At 52.9% G+C, this 17245-nt stretch overlaps 1 protein-coding gene across 11 annotated transcripts in view; it reads right to left on the bottom strand.

Moving 5' to 3' along the window:
* The window catches only part of DLGAP2 (DLG associated protein 2), a 791131-nt gene that overhangs the window by 263177 nt on the left and 510709 nt on the right, over positions 1-17245 (bottom strand). The window lies entirely within an intron of this gene.

The following is a 17245-nucleotide window of genomic DNA, read 5'->3' as shown; positions in this document are numbered from 1 at the left end:
AAAGGGAAGGGCAGCTGGAACCTTTGTAGGAAAAAAGAAAGAAGACACAGAAGGAGCAGATGCGTCCTGGCCAACGGAAGTTTATCCAAACGCTGAAAAGGAGCCTCGGGCCCCAGGGCCGGACACACCAGCACGGGCTGCCAGGGGCGTTGATTTGGAGTCCCTAAATAATATGTAGTCATGCCATAGCTTCTCACGTGGTTTATGCAACATTAAAAAAAAAGGTACGTGTGAGCTCACAGGAAAGAAGAATAGGTTAATGAACATTGCATTCATCTTGAAAGATTTACCTGTTTTCAATCATTAACTGTCCCCCAAACAGGCCCATGCTTACTACAGGGAGGGCTAGAGTGGATGCCATGTGTCACATCCTCCTTGGCCGTTCACAAAGGACGCCTCAGGAGAGATGGCGGGATTCAGGTGCGAGCACGTGGACGCTGGTCTGCAGTCCCGCCCCAAACCTGCCCAACCAGAACCTCAGTTGGACTGGAGCCTGAGGTGAGGTCTGCACACGGAAACGGCAGGGAAATAACCAGTAACACCAAACACTGTCACCCCCTCCCGACGGTCCCCACCCTGGGCTCCAGGCTGCTCACGCTCCTGGTGGAAGAAACCAGAGAGCATCGGGATGGACACATCTCCTTCCTGCACCTGGCTTCTCTGCCTCCTCCCTCTCCTCCGAGCACTTTATAAATAATTTACGTACAGACGTGGGCCCAGTAACTTGGCATTTCTGATGGAAACTTGACATTTAATCTCGATATGCTGTAAATACTTGCACAAGTGAGCGGTCATCTGAATCACAGTGAAGAATGCATAAATCACGGCCTATGTTTTTTTTTTTTTTTTAAATTGGTGTTGAATGAGATAGTCATTAAACCCTCTTTGCTACAGGACTAAGGTTTAGCATAGTTTCCGAGCACAGCAACAAAAAACCTACCTTCCAAAATGCTTTTTATTAGCAATGTGTGAGTTACCTACATCTTTCTGGACTGTTTCCTAAAAAAATGCTTATTTATTCATTTGAGAGAGAGAGAAAGCAGGAGAAAGGCAGAGAGAGGGGCAGTGAGAGAATCCCAAACAGGCTCTACACGGTCAGCACAGAGCCCAGCATGGGGCTCGATCCCACAACCGTGAGATGGCGACCTGAGCCGAAATCAAGAGTCACCCAGGCGCCCCGCCTTTCTGGACATTTTAAGACTGCAAGAGCAGCTGGGGGAGGGGAAGAGTGGCAGTGATCCCACCTTCCTGGGTCACTCCCTGCCTGCAGGTGGGCCTGGACGTTGGGGACCCAGGCTGTGGCCCAGGCTGGCCGGGGCTCTGAGCCTGACGTGAGGTTCAGTGAGTCTCGAAGCCCCAGAACAGGCATGCTGATTTTTTGTGTTACTGGTTGATCTGCGAATTTTCCCAGGCAGTAACATGTTTTCAACAGATTCTTAAAGAAGCTTGGGATCCAGTAGAGAATCCAAGAGAATAGTCTTTAGACTTCAGCTCCTGGAGGGAACGTCCGAGCTCACGCACTCTGTGTGGCCCCGGTGACGGAGTCTCACACACGAGGACCCCACAGCGGCCGCATCCTCACACATCGGCTGTACAGCCACCCCCTCGTTCCTTAGGAAACCGTTTTATCAAAGTGTGGCTCACAGTTAATCAATCCCACTGGTAACTAGGTTCCACGGTCCAGCGAGCATTTGGGGGATTAAGTTACATAAATTTCGGTGATTTACTATCGAATCTCGTCCATCTCGAAGACTCAACCCAAACCTGACTATTTTGTTCCTATTCACAGGTGTATGCTGCAGGAACCTGGGAGGAAGTGGGAGCCTCGGGTGAACGTCGGTCTGCCCTTCAGGCTGTCGGGAACCCAGGGCCCTTCCCTCCTAACTTCTTGCCTCCCTGGTCTTCAGTCCTGTTTTGGCTGAATCCAGTGGTCCCCAACTCCCTGAACATGCCACTGGGTCACTGCTCTTGCCCCGTCCTGTGCCTGGAGCATCTCTATGCCCACACACACCTCACCGGCCCACTCTCTTCACCTCCTCCAGGCAGCCTTCCCTGATTTCTCCTCCTGCAGGCTGGGTTCTGTCTACCTGCAGAACACCGTGGGCATTGTTCCACCACGACAGGCCCTCGCCAATGCCTACTGACCGGTCGCTGGGCACACAGCCCCCTCGGGAGTGTGAGTCCCCGAGGACAGGACACGCGGCTCACATCTCTATCCCGTGGCACTGACCCTGCTACATGTTAGGTGCCAAATATTTTATGAAGAAATAAACATGTGAATATTGACAATTCAGGAAATGACGTTTTTAAAAAAGAAAAGAAAACAGGAAACTTCTAAACAGTGTGCGAGCTTCATGAATTCCCGGAGCGGGATGCCCCGGTCAGGCCAGCCCTCCGGCTGACTCGAGTTCACGGGCCACTCTCACGCGGACGCAGGCACACAGCTGCTGCACAATGTCTTGGCCGCATCCCACACGAAGCTCTCATCCCGCGTCGGGCGCGTGGGGCTCCTGCAGCCCATTCCTCCTCCTGGACAAACATCTATCCTGGGTGGTGAGGGGAAGGGGTCCACATTTCCATCCGAGCCCCTGCCCTGCGTGCGGTCTCCTGGGCATTCTGGTGGAGTGTGCACCTGTCCCCGTGTGCCCGACCGTGGCTCTTCCTCCCGTGGCTCTTCCTCCCGTGGCCTCCTGCAGTCTGTGCTAATTCAGGAATGCTGGTCGTGGTGGCTCTGTCTGAGGGGACTGGAGGGTGATTCTGCTGGTGTGGCTGGGGGTGTGTGCACGTTCAGTGTTCAGGTCAGTGCTGTTTATCGACAGAACGCTCAGGTGGTGGGCTAGGATTGGCCACGGTTGTTTCAGCGGGGGCGGGCCTCCTGCACACGCACGGGCGCCTGTTCGGTGGTGTGCACTTTCTCCCCGAAGACTGGGAATGCACACGGCCCGTCCCTTCCTGGTCCCCAGGGTCTCCCACCAGTGCCTGGATGAAGGGGCAGGACTTCCGTCTGTGCAGGGAAGGGTCTCATCTATCAGACCCCAGGCTGTGGACCAGAAGGAGCTATCCAAGCCAGTGGTCATCTCCCTTCAGCTTGACCAACCTCTAGACAGGTGTCTTCCTGACACTGGCCCCCAACTCCCGGTTCTCAGAACCTTCACTTTACACACTTGTCATTGGCGACCTCTCCCCTGTGACATGGGACGGCCATCCCTCAGAAAGGCGCCCCTCGCAGAGATGGGGGTGGCGAGCAGCCCAGTCTCAGCCGACACCTGCTATCCTGCAGGGACCAGAAAGCCCACTTCCCTCGGCTGCAGCCAGCGGTGGGGGCAGGAGGTGCCTGTGTCCCCGAGCAGCCTCGCTCCCTCCCAGCCTGTGGCACAGCCTCGCCCAGTCTGCCTCTGACAGCTCCTGCCGGCCTCATGCAGCTGCCTGCACGACTCTAGGGGGCAGTGCGGTGGCCGTGACGCAGAGAGGGAAGTTCCCTGGCAGGCGCCTGAGCTCCGCGGCCGTGGCCTTCCTGCCAATTCCCGCCTGCGGAGCTTCTCGGGGTGACGTGCTCAGTGCCGCAATCCCATGGTGAAACCCACCCACGTCTCCCGCTAAGATTTGTTCCCGTGAAAAGAGGCATCACTGGGGAAAATATCTGGGAGGGCAAGACAGCACTCGGTCCCCTTTCCCACCCTTTCCCGCAGGTCCAGAGAGGGCAGCTGTGAGGGACAGAGGGAGGCCCTCTGTCCGAGGATGGTGAGGCTGTTGCCCTGGGGCCCAGGCCCCCTGCCCTGTCACCTAGCCTGCTTTCCTCCCTGTGGGGAAGGCTGGAAACCGGTGGGCTGGCAGCCAGCCGCACCTGCTGATGGGATGTGTTCAGCTCACACAGCATTTCTTCTAATGAAATTCTTGCCAACATCTAAAAATGAGAAGATTTCAGACAGAAACCAGATTTCTGGCTTCTCCAATGCTTACAGGATCTGGCAGCGTGGAGCCTGAATCTGGGTGGGGCCCGGACCATCCCTCTGGGTGCCGGCCCGTCCACCGGGCCTCTGCGGTCCCCCCTCCCCAGATGCGAGAAGGTGGCACCATAAAGAGAGTTTGGAAGTGAGAAGAAAAGGGAGACTCCTTATGTATGCTTTCAAATTTCACACTGAATTATTAGAAATTTAGAAACTCACAGGATCATGTTTCTGAGACTAAAATGAATACTATTGAAAGAGCTCATTGCTTTCCTCAAGACGAAGGTTTTAGCTTCCAGACTGGAGAAACAAACCGGCAGAGGACAGACTTGAATTATCTCAGCGTTGGGCAGCACCATGAGGAAGCAGGTTCCCAGGAAGCCAAGGCCGTGCCTGTGCTAGGCTGACGTTAGACCCGCCATCAAGGAACGCACCCACCGGAAGGGCGCACCGGCCAGACCGGCTGCCACCCATCTGCGGGGCTTCCGACATGGAACGGGGATGACCAAGAGCCCAGCGCCCTGATGGGGCAGCTCCCGAGGTCCGCGCTATCCCCGCCACGCGGTCTTCCCACGGAACTCCAGACCCTGCAATGCCACAGCGACTGTCTGTACTCACACTCTGACAGAGCTGAGCTCAGAGACATTGGGAGCTTTGCCTCAGGTCGTGGGGCACAGCTGGAGCGTCCAAACCCAGGTCACCTGCTTTGAGGGCAGGACTCCACCTTCTCTATGCAGCCCGGCCCGCGGACACACACGCAGTCACGGTCTGCAGCCTCGGGCCGGCCTCACACCTGTCACCGTGCGGTCTGGTGGTGGGTCTTCTTCCTAATTCTTCCAAACTTCAGCTGGGATGCTGAACTTGGCCACAGAAGCCGAGAACAGCCCACCCACCCGCTTCCCACCTGCGCCTCCCTACGGAGCACGAAGGAGGCAGGAAGAACAAGAAACCTCCAAAAAGGCGAAGGGGGAGTTGCCTGCCTTCACACTCACGTGTCAAGAAATTACTCCTTGGAAAAACAGTGCACTTTTAAGAATTTTATTTGAAGAGGCAAATTCTGGCAGAATACTCCGTCTTGCATTAGATTTTTTGATACGAGTTCAGTCACAAACTAAGTTGGCTCCCGCCCGTGCCTTCCACAGAGAAGATGCTTAACGCATATTGATTAACCCGGGAAATCTGAGAAGCGGATACAGGCAGCCTCTAGACTGATTTCCAGTTCTGTGTATTGAGTCAAGAATACGAAGCCAAGGAACGAAGTTCGTTGGATACCATTTACCTGAAACAATAGTGACCACACAGAAGCTGGAGGATGTTTGCGTGTCACAGCGCCGGGCGGGCGTCAACGGAACTGTGCACTGAACAAATCCTGACGATCACAGCGGAAGAAACATCGGGAGAAATACAAGCAACCTTCAAAGACAACACATAGGTTTCTTATTGTTTCACCTTTAGAAACTGAAGAAAATCTGTGTCCTTTCATGTAATCTGAAGTAAAGGCGCGGACAGGTCTCGGCACTCGGAAGCCTTGCCTGGGGACGGTGGGATCCACCAACGTCAGCCCCGAGAGTCGGCCACCTGTCCTGCAGATGCCGCCCCCTCAGAACAGCCACTCCGGGCAGTCGGTGGGTCGACACATCGGAGTTCGCGTGTGGCGCTGGCAGGACCGGTCATCAATCTTGCTTAGCGTGTCCCCGGAGGACTTTTCTGCTCCATTACCAGTATGAACCCGGGTTCCGGCCCCAGACAGGGGACCACGCATGCTGACTGACGGAGGGGCAGACAGATGGCCTCCTGCCTGTTCTCAGGGTGAGGTTTTCAATCTGCCCGTTTCTTTTTTTTATTTATTTTTACTTTTTTTTTTTTTAACGTTTATTTATTTTTGAGACAGAGAGAGACAGAGTATGAACAGGGGAGGGTCAGAGAGAGGGAGACACAGAATCTGGACAGGCTCCAGGCTCTGAGCTGTCAGCACAGAGCCCGACGCGGGGATCGAACTCACGGACAGCGAGATCATGACCTGAGCTGAAGTCGGACCTTTAACCGACCGAGCCACCCAGGCGCCCCTCATCTGCCCGTTTCTCGTTGCTGCACGTGCCCGCTGCCCTTTGAGGCACAGCTTGCACGCGTGGAACACGTGCGATTGGTGGGAGACACGAGGACACCCTCCCGTCCACTGGGGCCGGTCCGCCGCGCCAGGCTCGCACAGGAGCATGGGCTGTGAGGCTGAGAACGGTGCCAAAGCCGTCCTCTCTGCCAGTCACCGGCCGTGTGTCACGGGCTTGCATGCACGGTTCCACACTGACAGCGCGTCTCTGCCCGGCCCCCACACAGGAGAGAAACTAGTCAGCTACGGTCCAGGGACTGTCTAAGCGGGAGAAGGTCATCTGGGTCCCCTTCCTGACACAGACACCTGCACACCTGGCAGTCCTTGCCATCGGCAGCAGTGGGAGTTGCAGGGATGGCCTGGAGCCCTGCTGGGTCCTCAGCCCTGCCCTCCACGGCCTCTGCCACACCAGACCCCTTGGGAAGCCGCCAGCTTCGCCCCCCAGCCATGCCCTTGAATGGCACGCCCCCCCGCCACGCCCTTGAACGGCACGCCCCCCCATGCCCTTGAACGGCACGCCCCCCACCAGCCACGCCCTTGAACGGCACGCCGCCCCCGCCATGCCCTTGAATGGCACACCCCCCCCCCCCGCCATGCCCTTGAACGGCACGCCCGCCCCCCCCCCCCCGCCATGCCCTTGAACGACACGCCCCCCCCGCCACGCCCTTGAATGGCACGCCCCCCCCATGCCATTGAACGGCACGCCCCCCCCGCCACGCCCTGGAACGGCACGCCCCCCCCCCCACCATGCCCTGAACGGCACGCCCCCCCCACCCCGCCATGCTGTTGAACGGCACGCCCCCCACCCAGGGATCTCCAGAACCTCCCCTCCCACCCTCTGCCTATGCTTCCTGCCTCCCGGTGGGGAACCTCTCAGCAAGGGTGACTAACAGTAATGTGTATGCTGGATGGAGGTAGATGGGAGGGGGTGGGGAGAGAGGAGGATGGGCAGCACGGACAGGCTGGGGGAGGACAGGAGGGCAAGGAGGGACGGCCAGCGGCTCCCTCACACTGAGCAGTGTACAGTATTAGGAAGCCACTGAAGTCACTGATAAAAACGGGATCAAGTCATTGAAATCACCATCACAGAGGCAAAGCCCAAAGGCATTTTCAGTAACAAACTGGGGGGGGGGCGCACTTTATCTTCATGCAGCACTCCCCAGACTTTTGCTAGGAATGCAGATTCCTGGCCCACCCCAGACCCGCCGAGGGGAAGTTCTGTGGGGCCCTGCACGCAATGCCGCAGCACCAGGAAAGCCAGGGTCCCGCTGGCCCGGCTCTGCCCTCTCATGTGCACTGAGGAGGAACCCCGTCTCCGCTTGAATCTGGTGCCTGCGTGGGACCCCCCCCCCCGCCCACCGCCGGCCTGCCAGCCCCCCCAGGCGGCCTCGTCACTCAGGTGCCTGGCCATGAGCACACGGGCCTGACGGGAGTCTGCACGCGGACCCCCAGCCCTGCACGGTGAGGGGAGCATGAGCCTTTCCTGGGGACACACTGCCCGCCACCACTTCCTGCACAGCTACGACCTTCGGGTTGGACCTCTAGCCCCCACCGCAGAGACACCCAAGTGGTTTTCTGGCTCCGGCGCCGCATCAGACGTACTCCCAACAGAGGCTGCTTCTGGGGAAGGAGGAGCCGGACGGATTTAATGAAAGCGTGAGATCTTCGTGGAATTCTGAACAAACCCTCCGAAGCATTCCTTCACACTTCATTTTACTGCACCTGTCTCCGTCCTTCTATCTTGTATTTGAAAAGCGATTTAAAAAACAGGTCAGTGTGTGTTGTACATGTGTGTAAGTTATGCGTGTGCAGTCGTGTGCGCGTTTATGTGCACACGTGTGCACGGGTGCACTTGTGCGTAGCCGTGTGCACACGTGTGTGTGCATGTGTCCTCCCTCTCTTATTGGGCTGTGGTCTCCACCACGTTTGAGTGACCCCCCTCCCCAGAGGGTCAGCATCCCGGGCCCGCACACACTGCCCGTCTTCTCCCTCCCCCACTGACTGGCTGTGCCCTAGGGTTTTAACCACGGAGCAGAACCACATGGCTGACACGAGTCACCCCGAAGCCGTGACCCGGTTTGCGCCCAGGTCCCGTGTGCAGGGGCATGCGCTCCCTTCGGAGAGGCACCTGAGTGTCTCCTGGTGCTTCTGAGTCCAAGAACCTGAACTGCAAAGTTCCCATACGCCGCGCTGGGCAAACAGCTGCCATGGGCGGCTGCGAGCGCGGCGTGTGGGCGCCGGGCTGGTGCTAGGAAGCTGTCCTCGAGCAGACAGAGGTCGGGGCCAGGAAGCGTCGGGCTCTACCGCTCGGGAGCTGGGGTGGGAGCTGAGGACTGGCTCACATCTTCTCCGTGAGACCTGAAGACAGTCAAAGACCAGAGTTGGTCTTTTCTTGCAGCTATGTGAGAGTTTATCAGGTGTGCTCTCACGGGGACATAGGACGCTTTCTCCACTCACTCAACAGCAAGGCCACTGAGAGGTGGAGCCTCTGCTGTGACTGATGCCTTGGCTATTATCACTCTTGCCAGTAGCTGGAACAGTGAAGGTGACCAGGCCGTGAAGGACTAATGACAATCACTGTGACCGCTGTGACAGCAGCAAGCTCAGAAGGTCTGACCCCAGCAGATCCCCCAGGAAGGGGCTGCGTGATTCCATTGGTGCACGGTGGGCGCGGCCATGACCCTCCGGTCCACGAGTCCGACTGCTCTCACCCCAGGAGAATGTCTGCCAAAGCTCGCTCCTTCTCAGAGGACCACTCACACCCCACACCCCACACCCCACACCCCAGAGAACATGCGAGGCCACGCCCAGACTGGTGGGCCCAGGGGCTCCAATGGGGACAATGCGTCTGCTTGTCCCCCAGGCTACCGGTCGGGGCACATCTCATTCCCCTCGGATGACAGAGCTATATACTTGTTTGGATTGCCCATTTTTGTTAATACCACGAATCAAACTCAGGTTGTACAGGAAGCTCTCACTGTGAGATATCAAAAGGAATGACTACGTCCTTCATCAGATCTGGGCTCAGGACCCTGTCGCCCCACCGGCTCCCAGCCCGGGGACATCCCACCAGCGGTGGCTCCGTGCGTGTCTGCCGAGTGAGGCGCAGAGGCCGGGGAGGGTTACAGGCGGCACCTCTGTTTGGACGTCCCTTACTGTTACCCGTTCTCTGCCGTTCCAGTCCGCCCCTCACCTTCTGTTTCCAGCACTCGCCGTGTTCACGGGGCTGACGCCTGGGCCCTCCACGCCCTGCCCGGCCTGCCTGGCGCCGCGTGCCCTGTGCGGGACCGTGAGGACTGACGCCCCGCTGCAGGTTTCGGGCCCCTCGTGAGGCCACGGCAGGAGCCGGAGGCATAGATGCAGCTGGAACCTGGAGCCCTGGGGAGACGGTCCCTGCTGACTGCTCAGCTACGATCCCCCTGAAACCTTCTCTCTCAGTTTCAGACGCCTTTTTTTCTCTCTTTTTATATTGATATTTTGAACTTAATAAGGTTTCAAAATCTAGAAAAAGAGACTTTGTTTCACTGCCTGTGAACATCCAGTCTCTGAGGCGAGCAGATGAACATGCCTGTGTCACCTAAAATAAGTTTGTTTTCGTCTTAAACTACACATATGGGCTTGGACGGACGGACAGATCACCTCCTCCAACCTCCCTGGGGACAACCTCTGTGAGGGCTGGTGCTGCGTTACAACATGGGTTCTCTCCACATAAACCACACGTGGTTTCACACAGATGCGATCACACGGTCATAGTTCTTTCTACTAAAAACTTCAATGTACATGTTTCCACCCTATTCTGCGTCCCTCTACAACATCATCATGGTGGCTGTGCTGGATTTCATAATATTTTCTTTTACTTTGCGTGCTGAGAGAACTTCCTTTTATGGAAGATTTCTAGAACTAGTATTTGGGGGTTAAGTCAAATGAACATTTTTAGGGCTTCTGATACATAATTTTCCTCCAGAAGGCAGCATCAATATTCATCCTCCATAAAAACTGATGGCCGTTGTCATGCAAAAACCTAACAGTATGATAAGTAGCAACAAAAACTTTTTTTCTAGTTGTTTTTTCAATTTCTACTTATTTTGTTGCTAAGAATACTGACATCTTTTTCACGAGCTTATTAAAGCTGTACTTTGTGAAATAATTGTTCATTCCTTTGTTGATAATATTACCTCGTGTTTCCCAAACTGAACTGAGATATTGTTTCCTAAAGTTTTTATGAAAATACGTTGCAAATATTTTTCCCATTGTGTTTCTGCCTTTTGATCTTGTTTATGATTTTTTTGACCTATACAAATTCTATTCTCATGTTAAGTCAATTATTTGTATTCATTAAAACCCCAGTGTTCAGTTTCATGTTCATAAAGGCTAACCCCAAGAGTTGCCTCAAATTTATCATAGTGCTTCTGTGTGCACGTGCCTAACGGAAATCTCTCCGCGTGCCAAAGGTAGGCGATAACTACGGAAAGCCAGATTGTGCGTGAAGCTCACAGACACACTGGGGACACATGTCCTCTTTGTCCCCGACAGGAGGGCGCTGGGCAGCACCACACACTTCCTAAGGCAGCTCACACCACAATGGGACAACGGCAGAGGCCAGGAGGCTCCCTGTCCACAGGGCAATTCCCACACCCTGCTCCAGCTCAGAGCTCTCCACCACTCGGGGTCTCCCAGCCCTGCTGGGGGTTGGGCGGGATGCGGGACAGCGTTCCCGCCACACAGCTGAGATCCCATCCTCGGATATCCCAGCCCTCCACGTCCTCCTCTCCCCGAGACCCTGTCCACCTCTCCGCGGAACTGGTTCCTAAGGTAGGGAGATGGAAAGGTGCACTGACGGTAACATGTCAGGGCCAGGGTGTGGCAGGTAGGAGCGTGCGGGGGAACTTGCGTCCAGGGTCCAGCGAGGGGACCACAGACTGGGCAGAGGACTCGTACAGGAAGGACCTGCGGAGAAGGTCGCTGGACCAGGGTCAGGGTTTGGATCCTCATCCCAGCCACAGAACAGAGAGCGGTGGAAACTTCTACCTTCCTGGAGCGACAGGATTGATAGTGAATTGTTAGAACATGCGTGAGTCCGAATGATACTCCCACAAACATTTAAGAACATGAACATCACAGTGGAGGTACCAGGATCCATCTGGGTGGAGAACCTTCAGGAAGAAAGGGAAACAGGGCACCGGGAGCACAGTCCCCCTGCGGAGAGACCGTCCTAGGCTGGGAAGCCGTTTGCACCAGGAACGGGGATCACAGGCGCATACTTGGAGAATTTCCCGTCTGTTCCCTCACTCGCAGCTCTGCTGGGAACGTGCGTGCTCGAAGGAAAGCCACTTCCCTGGGACGTCGCACCAGCTGCTCTGATGGCAGACGCATGTCCAGTAAACCCGGACAGATGGTGGGGAAGGTGGAGACGGGGTGGCGAGATGGGGCAAGAATAACCACCCTGCCCTCCAGCCCTCACAAAGCCTCCTTTACCAACAGACAAATGGCCCAGAAAGAGCTTACAGTTTCAGTGAGAACCTGAGTCAAGCTGTGTGGCCAGGGGTGAGGGTGGGGGCTGCGTCGGGAGGGCCAGGGAACCACAGAGCAGAGCAGAAAGGGCCAGGCACAGGGCACCCTCCAGAGAGGAGCCGCGGCAGAAAGCACAGCCTCCAGGAGCCAAGTCCTGGTCCTTGACCACACATCACAAGAGCACAAGGAGGCTGCGCGTGCCGTTGGATTTCTCCCTGTGTTTTAAGAATCAGCTGGGTTTACACATTCAAAGCAATCGTTGCCACTTTACAAAGGAACCGTTTTCGATACGGAAGCCACATTTTTCCCATTTATATTCACTTTAAGATAATATGTGTTTCGGTTGGTGGCAAAAAAAAAATACAACATCTATAGGCAATTGTGTTTGGAATAGTATACAACACCTACGTAAAGAATTACGATTTAATGGGTCTATGGAATTTATAATAGAGCGATACAAAGTTTTGAAATGGTCAAGCTGTGTCCTGAGTTTATGCTCCTGTCTACGGCATCTGTGGAGCCACGGCCCAGGGTACTCCGCGTGAATGCAGACGTGGGCAAGAGGCTGAGCACGCGAGTCCCTACAGCAGCCCTATTTCCTTAACTTCTAGTTCACAAACCCCAACTATCTTAGGGTTGAGGTTTAATATTTAAAGGCGCAGCATACAGTGTCGTCAAATTCTGCGGATGCCATATCTGTGTGAGGTGACTGGATGGAAGAGGGCACCACGGGACCCGTCAGCCCTTAAAAATGGTAACTCTAGGGGTGCCTGGGGGCTCAGTCGATTGAGTGTCCGGCTTCAGCCCAGGTCACGCATGATCTCACAGTTCGTGGGTTCGAGCTCCACGTCCGGCTCTGTTGCTGACAGCTCAGAGCCTGGAGCCTGCTTCCGACTGTGTGTCTCCCTCTCTCAGCCCCTCCCTCATTCATGCTCTGTCTCTCTCTCTTTCAAAAATAAATACGCATTAAAATTTTTTTAAATAAATAAAAATAAAAATGGCTACTCTAGTCAGAGTGGTGCTTCCTTCAGGTGGCCTCACGGGAGTGAAGCCTCACATAACTGCTTTCCGTTACATCTCATTACAGGTTCCAGAAAGAGTAAATGAACACCAATGATATGTCTCCTATTTCCACCTATTCCTAAGCCAGGTGACAGACCTTGGCAGTCATTTTCCAGGGCAATTCAGGGTAAATGCAGAGGCTCACCTAGAGATGGCTCCACAGATCCCGGAACCAGGGGCAGGGGGCCAGGGGGCACCGGCAGAGAGGCGGTGTAGGGAGAAGTTGGCACGTGCCCGCGGGACAGAAACCAGCAGCGCCCATGGGCTGCGCTCAGAGTCTCTCAGGTCCTCCTGCAGCCACTGTGCGTGCATGGCGGCTGAGACCGCGGACCTGGCCCGTCTGCAGGACGCACGACGGGAGCAAGGACGGCCCAGGCTGGAAGCTGCCCCCAGAGGCGGCCCACGTGTGCACGCGGTCGGGAGCACGTGCCCTCTCCACACCCAGCTTCCTTCCTGGAGGGCTGTAACTGCCACGATGCCAAGTGCACTGTGAACATGCTCTCTTAATTTCACTGCAGCTCTGGGGTAGGGATTACAGCATCATTATACCAGCAATAACCAAGAGGCTCAGGAAAGCCAAATACTTTTCATTTGAGGCATCCGTCTGGTTCCAAGGCCTATGGCCCTAACCATCACGCTGTCTGTCTCTTTATGAAATGGAAATTATCATCTGTCCATTCTACTTCCCAGGATTATTGTGCACCGATCAAATGAGCTAATGCACATGGAGAGCTATGAAAGCCACAAATTATATAAATGCAAAGTGCTATGTTTTAGCTACAATTCTACCACTAAGGGAAAATATGCATTTATTATGTTTTTATAATGTTTATCTATTTTGAGAAGAGTGAGTGGGCACGTGAGTCAGGGAGGGGCAGAGAGAGAGAGAGAGGAGAGAGAGAGAATCCCATGACCTGGGGATCAAGAGTCAGATGCTCACCTGGCTGAGCCATCCAGGCGCCCTGGAAAATATACACTGAAAACTAATCAGGTTAAAAATGCATAATCTATTTTCTTGAAATAGTTGAGAGAGCTTATCATGTCAAAATGTATAAAACAGGAGATTTCATATAAAAAAAAATGGAAGTACTGACAGAAACTATTTTCAAGGAAGGGAGAGATACTTTGATCTGGGTGAAATGTTTTTTATAATTTTGAACTAAATGTAACCTCTTTAGATTTTAGCAGCCCAAAGTAGGGGAACCTATATAATGTAGTTTTCTGCGGCTGATGAAAGAAATCTAACAAGTGTATCTGTAGAAGAAAAACAGAACAAGCTGACAGTCTGCTTGGGAGGAATCGTACCTGCGTGCCCAAGGAAGGGGTGCCAAGCATTCCCCAAAATTCCATTTCATATAAAGCACACTGAACCCCAGTGAGTTCCCTTGGTGTTAACATAGCATCAAAACTCAATCACTCGGGGCGCCTGGGGGCTCGGTCAGTTGAACGTCCGACTTCGGCTCAGGTCATGATCTAGTGGTTGGTTTCTGAGTTTGAGCCCCACGTGGAGCTCTGTGCCGACAGCTTGGAGCCTGGAACCTGCTTTGGATTCTGTGTCTCCCTCTCTCTCTGCCCCTGTCCCGCTCATGCTCTGTCTCTGTCTCTCTCTCTCTCAACATGAGAAAACAATATAAAAAAACTTAACGGCTCATTTTCAGGGGCAGCTAAGCTAAGTTCTCCACAGCGAGGATCTCTTCAAAGAGCTAGGTAAAATGTGCCTCTAAATTGTTCTCTGCAAATCAAATCGGGAAGCCGCTAAATGTGATTACTTAGAGGTGAGCCCTCTTAGGATGTCTGATGTGCTGAGTCATCTGAACCAAGAACACATCCTCGACTACAACATGTATCCCAACAGAGAGCCCAGCCTTCATTCTTTGGTCTCTTCTTTATTCATTCAACAAATGTTTGCCCTGCACCTGCTTTGAACCAGATGGCAAGCTGTGCAGAGGTGCACACGGACCCAGGAGCCCTCAAGATGGATGGCTGTGACAGCCCAGCCAAGGTCACGGTGTGGAGGGAAGAAGAGTCGCTAACGGGTACCAAGCAGACACTCGGTCTCTGGCACGCGCTGCCTCAGTGCATCCTCAGGACAACCTCATGAAGGAAGTGTGAGTGTTCCCATCCTACAAATGAGGAAACTGAGGCACAGCATGGTTTGGTAAGTTGCTCAAGGTCCAGCAGGCCAGTAACATGCTCAGGGTCCAGCCACTAGTGGGTCCTGAAAGTCTGAGTGCAGAATGCAGACTTTGAGCTGCACTGGAGCCTGGTAGAGAGGGCGGGCTCCGCTCTGTCTCTGTGGTGACAGAAAGAGCTTCCCGGAGAGGATGTCAGCTGTCCCTGAAGGACAGGTAGCTGCGCCCCAGGCATTCACACAACGTGAGGGGAATGTGGGCTGGCACATGGGGAGAGTAGATATCAGAACAGAGCACAAGGTGTGAAGGGCTGAAAATGTCAGGAGCCCCCATGATGAGGGGGAGGTGGCTGGGCCGCGCTGAGGCCAGATTTGTGCATTTCAGGAGCAGCCCATCAAAGTCCCCTATGTAACGGGAGCCAACGTAGGGTTATCAATGTCTTTTTTTGTTAAGGAATAAAATAAAAACAAAACCACCATTTTTATATTAATATTATAAAATAATATAAAAATGTGGAAAGGAAATAATCTCAAAATAAAGACCAATCCTTTAACATGAATGCATTGAGCATTTTGTTTTTTAAATCTTACCACACGATTGCATCAAAGAGAATGAAATACTTGTGAATAAGTTTTACCAAGGAGGTGGAAGACTTGTATTCTGAAAACTGTAAGACTTTGAAATAAATTGAAGACAACACAAATAAATGGAAAGACATTCCATGCTCATGGTCTGGAAGAATAAATATTGTTGAGGTGTCAATACTACCCAAGACAGTCTACAGATTCAATGTAATTACTTTGAAAATATCAAGTAGTTTTCACTGAATAAAAACAAAGAATCCTAAAATGTGTATGGAACCATAAAAGACCCCGAAGAGCCAAAATAATCTTGAGAATTAAAAACAAAACTGGAGGTGTCACAATTCCGGACTTCAAGCTGTGTGACAAAGCTGCAGTGATCAAAACGGTATGGAACTGGCACAAAAACAGACACCTATATCAATGGGACAGAATACAGAGCCCAGAAAGAAACCCATATTTATATGGTCAATTAATCTGACAAAGGAGCAAAGAATATCCAATGGGAAAGAGTCTCTTCAATGACCGGTGTTGGGAGAACTGGACAGCAATGTGCCAGAGAATGACCCTGGAGCAGTCAAGGTCCACCACCCACAAGAACAAACCTGAAGTGGATTAAAGACATGAATGTAAGACCTGAAACTATTAAAGTCCTAGAAGAAAACACAGGCGATACGCTCTGTGACTTCAGTTTCAGCAACATGCTTCTGGACCAGTCTCCTCAGGCAGAGGCAAGTGAATCTCAAATCAACAAGTGGGACCTCTCCAAACTCAAAGCTTCTGCCCAGCAGGGGAACCATCAACAAAGGGAAAATAATGAGAGAATATAATTGCAAAACATACATCCAAATAAAGATAAATAATCAAAATATGTAAAGAACTTAGAACACTTACTAGACAAAAATCAGTCCAATTTAAAAATGGACAGAGGACATGAACAGACACTTTTCCAAAGAAGACATCCAGATGCAACAGACCCATGACAAGATACTCAACATCACTCATCATCAGGGAAACACAAATCAAAACCACACTGTGATACCACCTCACACCTGTCAGAGTGGCTACAATTAACAACTCAGGAAACAACAGATGCTAGCAAGGGAGTGGAGAAAGGGGAACCCTCTTGCACTGTTGGTGGGAATGCAAACTGGTGTGGCCGCTCTGGAGAACAGCATGGAGGTTTCTCAAAAAGTTAAAAATAGAGCTACCAGTATGATCCAGTAATTCTACTTCTGGGTATTTATTTGAAGAAAATGAAAGCACCAATTTGAAAAGGCACATGCACCCCTATGTATAGTACAGCAGTATCTACAATATTAAAGCTGTGGAAGCAGCCTGAGTGCCCACCAGCAGATGAATGGGTAAAGGAGATGTGGTGTGTGTGCAGTGGAATCTTGTCCAGTCATAAGGAAGAGATCAACCCTGCCATTGTGACAACACGGATGGACTTAGTGGGTATGGTGCTCAGAGAAAGACAAAGACCATCTGTTGCCATTTGCATACAGAATCCAAAAAAACAAAGGAACAAACAAAACAGACACAAAAAGTAACGCAAACACAGGGAGCAAACTGGTGGTTCCCAGAGGGGAGGCGGGTGCAGAGGGGGTGAAATCAGTGACGGGGATGAAGAGCTACAAAGTTCCAGCTACGACATAAGCAAATCATGGGGGTGGAAAGTCCAGCACAGGGAACACGGTCAGCAATACTGTAATCACCTCGTGTGGTGACAAGACAGTGACGGAACTTTCTGTGGGCATAATTTCATAAAGTACACGAGTACTGAACCACTGTGATGTGCACTTGAAACTACCAGGATATCCTACGTCCATTACGTGTCCATAAAAAACCGATCACTCAGTCTCCCCACAGCGCCCTGGTTTCTGCATCTGTTACAGGCCGGTG

The sequence above is a fragment of the Neofelis nebulosa genome, chromosome 3 (genome assembly GCF_028018385.1).
Source record: "Neofelis nebulosa isolate mNeoNeb1 chromosome 3, mNeoNeb1.pri, whole genome shotgun sequence".
NCBI classification, from domain to species: domain Eukaryota; kingdom Metazoa; phylum Chordata; class Mammalia; order Carnivora; family Felidae; genus Neofelis; species Neofelis nebulosa.
The sequence above is the reverse complement of the archived record's forward strand: the minus strand, read 5'-3'. Positions and strand labels throughout refer to the sequence as shown.